We start from the raw sequence: 9197 nt of genomic DNA, 5'->3' as shown, positions 1-9197 counted from the left end.
AAGTGAATCGTTTCATATAAAAAAATGAAGATCAAGGATGTGGCGGGTGAGATTTGTCATTGATGTCCTGTAAGAACTCGAAGATCAAGGATGTAATGTGAATATTAGGAAATTGTTAAAGTGAATCGTACCATATAAAAAGATAAAGATCAATGATGTGGCGAATGAAATTTGTCATTGATTCTCTCTAAAAAGTCGAAGATCAAGGATGTAATGTGAATATTACTAAATTATTGAAAGTGAATCGTTTCATATAAAAAAATGAAGATCAAGGATGTGGCGGGTGAGATTTGTCATTGATGTCCTATAAAAAAACCCTCAAAGATCAAGGATGTAATGTGAATATTAGGATATTGTTAAAGTGAATCGTTTCATATAAAAAAATAAAGATCAAGGATGTGGCGGGTGAGATTTGTCATTGATGTCCTGTAAGAACTCGAAGATCAAGGATGTAATGTCAATATTAGGAAATTGTTAAAGTGAATCGTTTCATATAAAAAGATGAAGATCAAGGATGTGGCGGATGAAATTTGTCACTGATGTTCTATAAAAACTCAAAGATCAAGGATGTAATGTGAATATTAGGAAATTGTTAAAGTGAATCGTATCATATAAAAAGATAAAGATCAATGATGTGGCGAATGAAATTTGTCATTGATTCTCTCCAAAAAGTCGAAGATCAAGGATGTAATGTGAATATTACTATATTGTTGAAAGTGAATCGTTTCATATAAAAAAATGAAGATCAAGGATGTGGCGGGTGAGATTTGTCATTGATGTCCTATAAAAAAAACCTCAAAGATCAAGGATGTAATGTGAATATTAGGATATTGTTAAAGTGAATCGTTTCATATAAAAAATAAAGATCAAGGATGTGGCGGGTGAGATTTGTCATTGATGTCCTGTAAGAACTCGAAGATCAAGGATGTAATGTCAATATTAGGAAATTGTTAAAGTGAATCGTTTCATATAAAAACATGAAGATCAGGGATGTGGCGGATGAAATTTGTCATTGATGTTCTATAAAAACTCAAAGATCAAGGATGTAATGTGAATATTAGGAAATTGTTAAAGTGAATCGTATCATATAAAAAGATAAAGATCAATGATGTGGCGAATGAAATTTGTCATTTATTCTCTCCAAAAAGTCGAAGATCAAGGATGTAATGTGAATATTACTAAATTGGTGAAAGTGAATCGTTTCATATAAAAAAATGAAGATCAAGGATGTGGCGGGTGAGATTTGTCATTGATGTCCTGTAAGAACTCGAAGATCAAAGGATGTAATGTGAATATTAGGAAATTGTTAAAGTGAATCGTACCATATAAAAAGATAAAGATCAATGATGTGGCGAATGAAATTTGTCATTGATTCTCTCTAAAAAGTCGAAGATCAAGGATGTAATGTGAATATTACTAAATTGTTGAAAGTGAATCGTTTCATATAAAAAAATGAAGATCAAGGATGTGGCGGGTGAGATTTGTCATTGATGTCCTATAAAAAAACCCTCAAAGATCAAGGATGTAATGTGAATATTAGGATATTGTTAAAGTGAATCGTTTCATATAAAAAATAAAGATCAAGGATGTGGCGGGTGAGATTTGTCATTGATGTCCTGTAAGAACTCGAAGATCAAGGATGTAATGTTAATATTAGGAAATTGTTAAAGTGAATCGTTTCATATAAAAAGATGAAGATCAAGGATGTGGCGGATGAAATTTGTCACTGATGTTCTATAAAACTCAAAGATCAAGGATGTAATGTGAATATTAGGAAATTGTTAAAGTGAATCGTATCATATAAAAAGATAAAGATCAATGATGTGGCGAATGAAATTTGTCATTTATTCTCTCCTGAAAGTCGAAGGTCAAGGATGTAATGTGAATATTACTAAATTGGTGAAAGTGAATCGTTTCATATAAAAAATGAAGATCAAGGATGTGGCGGGTGAGATTTGTCATTGATGTCCTGTAAGAACTCGAAGATCAAGGATGTAATGTGAATATTAGGAAATTGTTAAAGTGAATCGTACCATATAAAAAGATAAAGATCAATGATGTGGCGAATGAAATTTGTCATTGATTCTCTCTAAAAAGTCGAAGATCAAGGATGTAATGTGAATATTACTAAATTATTGAAAGTGAATCGTTTCATATAAAAAAAAATGAAGATCAAGGATGTGGCGGGTGAGATTTGTCATTGATGTCCTATAAAAAACCCTCAAAGATCAAGGATGTAATGTGAATATTAGGATATTGTTAAAGTGAATCGTTTCATATAAAAAATAAAGATCAAGGATGTGGCGGGTGAGATTTGTCATTGATGTCCTGTAAGAACTCGAAGATCAAGGATGTAATGTCAATATTAGGAAATTGTTAAAGTGAATCGTTTCATATAAAAAGATGAAGATCAAGGATGTGGCGGATGAAATTTGTCACTGATGTTCTATAAAAACTCAAAGATCAAGGATGTAATGTGAATATTAGGAAATTGTTAAAGTGAATCGTATCATATAAAAAGATAAAGATCAATGATGTGGCGAATGAAATTTGTCATTGATTCTCTCCAAAAAGTCGAAGATCAAGGATGTAATGTGAATATTACTATATTGTTGAAAGTGAATCGTTTCATATAAAAAAATGAAGATCAAGGATGTGGCGGGTGAGATTTGTCATTGATGTCCTATAAAAAACCTCAAAGATCAAGGATGTAATGTGAATATTAGGATATTGTTAAAGTGAATCGTTTCATATAAAAAATAAAGATCAAGGATGTGGCGGGTGAGATTTGTCATTGATGTCCTGTAAGAACTCGAAGATCAAGGATGTAATGTCAATATTAGGAAATTGTTAAAGTGAATCGTTTCATATAAAAAAACATGAAGATCAGGGATGTGGCGGATGAAATTTGTCATTGATGTTCTATAAAAACTCAAAGATCAAGGATGTAATGTGAATATTAGGAAATTGTTAAAGTGAATCGTATCATATAAAAAGATAAAGATCAATGATGTGGCGAATGAAATTTGTCATTTATTCTCTCCAAAAAGTCGAAGATCAAGGATGTAATGTGAATATTACTAAATTGGTGAAAGTGAATCGTTTCATATAAAAAAATGAAGATCAAGGATGTGGCGGGTGAGATTTGTCATTGATGTCCTGTAAGAACTCGAAGATCAAGGATGTAATGTGAATATTAGGAAATTGTTAAAGTGAATCGTACCATATAAAAAGATAAAGATCAATGATGTGGCGAATGAAATTTGTCATTGATTCTCTCTAAAAAGTCGAAGATCAAGGATGTAATGTGAATATTACTAAATTGTTGAAAGTGAATCGTTTCATATAAAAAATGAAGATCAAGGATGTGGCGGGTGAGATTTGTCATTGATGTTCTATACAAATTCGAAGATCAAGGATGTAATGTGAATAATTATTAGGAAATTGTTAAAGTGAATCGTTTCATATAAAAATAAAGATCAAGGATGTGGCGGGTGAGATTTGTCATTGATGTCCTGTAAGAACTCGAAGATCAAGGATGTAATGTTAATATTAGGAAATTGTTAAAGTGAATCGTTTCATATAAAAAGATGAAGATCAAGGATGTGGCGGATGAAATTTGTCACTGATGTTCTATAAAAACTCAAAGATCAAGGATGTAATGTGAATATTAGGAAATTGTTAAAGTGAATCGTATCATATAAAAAGATAAAGATCAATGATGTGGCGAATGAAATTTGTCATTGATTCTCTCTAAAAAGTCGAAGATCAAGGATGTAATGTGAATATTACTATATTGTTGAAAGTGAATCGTTTCATATAAAAAAATGAAGATCAAGGATGTGATTGTCATTGATTCTCTCTAAAAACTCGAAGATCAAGGATGTAATGTGAATATTACTAAATTGTTGAAAGTGAATCGTTTCATATAAAAACATGAAGATCAAGGATGTGGCGGGTGAGATATGTCATTGATGTTCTATAAAAACTCAAAGATCAAGGATGTAATGTGAATATTAGGAAATTGTTAAAGTGAATCGTATCATATAAAAAGATAAAGATCAATGATGTGGCGAATGAAATTTGTCATTGTTTCTCTCTAAAAAGTCGAAGATCAAGGATGTAATGTGAATATTACTAAATTGTTGAAGGTGAATCGTTTCATATTAAAAAAAAATGAAGATCAAGGATGTGGCGGGTGAGATTTGTCATTGATGTCCTATAAGAACTCGAAGATCAAGGATGTAATGTGAATATTAGGATATTGTTAAAGTGAATCGTTTCATATAAAAAAATAAAGATCAAGGATGTGGCGGGTGAGATTTGTCATTGATGTCCTGTAAGAACTCGAAGATCAAGGATGTAATGTCAATATTAGGAAATTGTTAAAGTGAATCGTTTCATATAAAAATATGAAGATCAAGGATGTGGCGGGTGAGATATGTCATTGATGTTCTATAAAATCTCCAAGATCAAGGATGTATATGAATATTAGGATATTGTTAAAGTGAATCGTTTCATATAAAAAATAAAGATCAAGGATGTGGCGGGTGAGATTTGTCATTGATGTCCTGTAAGAACTCGAAGATCAAGGATGTAATGTCAATATTAGGAAATTGTTAAAGTGAATCGTTTCATATAAAAATATGAAGATCAAGGATGTGGCGGGTGAGATATGTCATTGATGTTCTATAAAATCTCCAAGATCAAGGATGTAATGCGAATATTAGGAAATTGTTAAAGTGAATCGTTTCATATAAAAAGATGAAGATCAAGGATGCGGCGGATGAGATTTGTCATTGATGTTCTATAAAAACTCAAAGATCAAGGATGTAATGTGAATATTAGGAAATTGTTAAAGTGAATCGTATCATATAAAAAGATAAAGATCAATGATGTGGCGAATGAAATTTGTCATTGATTCTCTCTAAAAAGTCGAAGATCAAGGATGTAATGTGAATATTACTAAATTGTTGAAGGTGAATCGTTTCATATTTAAAAAAAATGAAGATCAAGGATGTGGCGGGTGAGATTTGTCATTGATGTCCTATAAAAAAAATCAAAGATCAAGGATGTAATGTGAATATTAGGATATTGTTAAAGTGAATCGTTTCATATAAAAAATAAAGATCAAGGATGTGGCGGGTGAGATTTGTCATTGATGTCCTGTAAGAACTCGAAGATCAAGGATGTAATGTCAATATTAGGAAATTGTTAAAGTGAATCGTTTCATATAAAAATATGAAGATCAAGGATGTGGCGGGTGAGATATGTCATTGATGTTCTATAAAATCTCCAAGATCAAGGATGTAATGTGAATATTAGGATATTGTTAAAGTGAATCGTTTCATATATAAAATAAAGATCAAGGATGTGGCGGGTGAGATTTGTCATTGATGTCCTGTAAGAACTCGAAGATCAAGGATGTAATGTCAATATTAGGAAATTGTTAAAGTGAATCGTTTCATATAAAAATATGAAGATCAAGGATGTGGAGGGTGAGATATGTCATTGATGTTCTATAAAATCTCCAAGATCAAGGATGTAATGTGAATATTAGGATATTGTTAAAGTGAATCGTTTCATATAAAAAATAAAGATCAAGGATGTGGCGGGTGAGATTTGTCATTGATGTCCTGTAAGAACTCGAAGATCAAGGATGTAATGTCAATATTAGGAAATTGTTAAAGTGAATCGTTTCATATAAAAATATGAAGATCAAGGATGTGGCGGGTGAGATATGTCATTGATGTTCTATAAAATCTCCAAGATCAAGGATGTAATGCGAATATTAGGAAATTGTTAAAGTGAATCGTTTCATATAAAAAGATGAAGATCAAGGATGCGGCGGATGAGATTTGTCATTGATGTTCTATAAAAACTCAAAGATCAAGGATGTAATGTGAATATTAGGAAATTGTTAAAGTGAATCGTATCATATAAAAAGATAAAGATCAATGATGTGGCGAATGAAATTTGTCATTGATTCTCTCTAAAAAGTCGAAGATCAAGGATGTAATGTGAATATTACTAAATTGTTGAAGGTGAATCGTTTCATATTAAAAAAAATGAAGATCAAGGATGTGGCGGGTGAGATTTGTCATTGATGTCCTATAAAAATAATCAAAGATCAAGGATGTAATGTGAATATTAGGATATTGTTAAAGTGAATCGTTTCATATAAAAAATAAAGATCAAGGATGTGGCGGGTGAGATTTGTCATTGATGTCCTGTAAGAACTCGAAGATCAAGGATGTAATGTCAATATTAGGAAATTGTTAAAGTGAATCGTTTCATATAAAAATATGAAGATCAAGGATGTGGCGGGTGAGATATGTCATTGATGTTCTATAAAATCTCCAAGATCAAGGATGTAATGTGAATATTAGGATATTGTTAAAGTGAATCGTTTCATATAAAAAAATGAAGATCAAGGATGTGGCGGGTGAGATTTGTCATTGATGTCCTGTAAGAACTCGAAGATCAAGGATGTAATGTCAATATTAGGAAATTGTTAAAGTGAATCGTTTCATATAAAAATATGAAGATCAAGGATGTGGCGGGTGAGATATGTCATTGATGTTCTATAAAATCTCCAAGATCAAGGATGTAATGCGAATATTAGGAAATTGTTAAAGTGAATCGTTTCATATAAAAAGATGAAGATCAAGGATGCGGCGGATGAGATTTGTCATTGATGTTCTATAAAAACTCAAAGATCAAGGATGTAATGTGAATATTAGGAAATTGTTAAAGTGAATCGTATCATATAAAAAGATAAAGATCAATGATGTGGCGAATGAAATTTGTCATTGATTCTCTATAAAAAGTCGAAGATCAAGGATGTAATGTGAATATTACTAAATCGTTGAAAGTGAATCGTTTGCTATAAAAAATGAAGATCAAGGATGTGGCGGGTGAGATTTGTCATTGATGTCCTGTAAGAACTCGAAGATCAAGGATGTAATGCGAATATTAGGATATTGTTAAAGTGAATCGTTTCATATAAAAAGATGAAGATCAAGGATGTGGCGGATGAGATTTGTCATTGATGTTCTATAAAAACTCAAAGATCAAGGATGTAATGTGAATATTAGGAAATTGTTAAAGTGAATCGTATCATATAAAAAGATAAAGATCAATGATGTGGCGAATGAAATCTGTCATTGATTCTCTCCAAAAAGTCGAAGATCAAGGATGTAATGTGAATATTACTAAATTGTTGAAAGTGAATCGTTTCATATAAAACAATGAAGATCAAGGATGTGGCGGGTGAGATTTGTCATTGATGTCCTGTAAGAACTCGAAGATCAAGGATGTAATGCGAATATTAGGATATTGTTAAAGTGAATCGTTTCATATAAAAAGATGAAGATCAAGGATGTGGCGGATGAGATTTGTCATTGATGTTCTATAAAAACTCAAAGATCAAGGATGTAATGTGAATATTAGGAAATTGTTAAAGTGAATCGTATCATATAAAAAGATAAAGATCAATGATGTGGCGAATGAAATCTGTCATTAATTCTCTCCAAAAAGTCGAAGATCAAGGATGTAATGTGAATATTACTAAATTGTTGAAAGTGAATCCTTTCATATAAAAAGATGAAGATCAAGGATGTGGCGGATGAAATTTGTCATTGATGTTCTATAAAAACTCAAAGATCAAGGATGTAATGTGAATATTAGGAAATTGTTAAAGTGAATCGTATCATATAAAAAGATAAAGATCAATGATGTGGCGAATGAAATTTGTCATTGATTCTCTCCAAAAAGTCGAAGATCAAGGATGTAATGTGAATATTACTAAATTGTTGAAAGTGAAGCGTTTCATATAAAAAAATGAAGATCAAGGATGTGATTGTCATTGATTCTCTCTAAAAACTCGAAGATCAAGGATGTAATGTGAATATTACTAAATTGTTGAAAGTGAATCGTTTCATATAAAAACATGAAGATCAAGGATGTGGCGGGTGAGATATGTCATTGATGTTCTATAAAATCTCCAAGATCAAGGATGTAATGCGAATATTAGGATATTGTTAAAGTGAATCGTTTCATATAAAAAGATGAAGATCAAGGATGCGGCGGATGAGATTTGTCATTGATGTTCTATAAAAACTCAAAGATCAAGGATGTAATGTGAATATTAGGAAATTGTTCAAGTGAATCGTATCATATAAAAAGATAAAGATCAATGATGTGGCGAATGAAATTTGTCATTGATTCTCTCTAAAAAGTCGAAGATCAAGGATGTAATGTGAATATTACTAAATTGTTGAAGCCGTGAATCGTTTCATATTAAAAAAAAATGAAGATCAAGGATGTGGCGGGTGAGATTTGTCATTGATGTCCTATAAAAAAATCAAAGATCAAGGATGTAATGTGAATATTAGGATATTGTTAAAGTGAATCGTTTCATATAAAAATAAAGATCAAGGATGTGGCGGGTGAGATTTGTCATTGATGTCCTGTAAGAACTCGAAGATCAAGGATGTAATGTCAATATTAGGAAATTGTTAAAGTGAATCGTTTCATATAAAAACATGAAGATCAAGGATGTGGCGGGTGAGATATGTCATTGATGTTCTATAAAATCTCCAAGATCAAGGATGTAATGCGAATATTAGGATATTGTTAAAGTGCATCGATTCATATAAAAAGATGAAGATCAAGGATGTGGCGGGTGAGATTTGTCATTGATGTTCTATAAAAACTCAAAGATCAAGGATGTAATGTGAATATTAGGATATTGTTAAAGTGCATCGTTTCATATAAAAACATGAAGATCAAGGATGTGGCGGATGAGATTTGTCATTAATGTCCTATAAAAACTCCAAGATCAAGGATGTAATGCGAATATTAGGATATTGTTAAAGTGAATCGTTTCATATAAAAAGATGAAGGTCAAGGATGCGGCGGATGAGATTTGTCATTGATGTTCTATAAAAACTCAAAGATCAAGGATGTAATGTGAATATTAGGAAATTGTTAAAGTGAATCGTATCATATAAAAAGATAAAGATCAATGATGTGGCGAATGAAATTTGTCATTGATTCTCTCTAAAAAGTCGAAGATCAAGGATGTAATGTGGATATTACTAAATCGTTGAAAGTGAATCGTTTGATATAAAAAATGAAGATCAAGGATGTGGCGGGTGAGATTTGTCATTGATGTCCTGTAAAAACTCGAAGAT

This window comes from Amphiura filiformis, chromosome 16, assembly GCF_039555335.1.
Source record: "Amphiura filiformis chromosome 16, Afil_fr2py, whole genome shotgun sequence".
Taxonomy (NCBI): Eukaryota; Metazoa; Echinodermata; class Ophiuroidea; order Amphilepidida; family Amphiuridae; genus Amphiura; species Amphiura filiformis.
The sequence above is the reverse complement of the archived record's forward strand: the minus strand, read 5'-3'. Positions refer to the sequence as shown.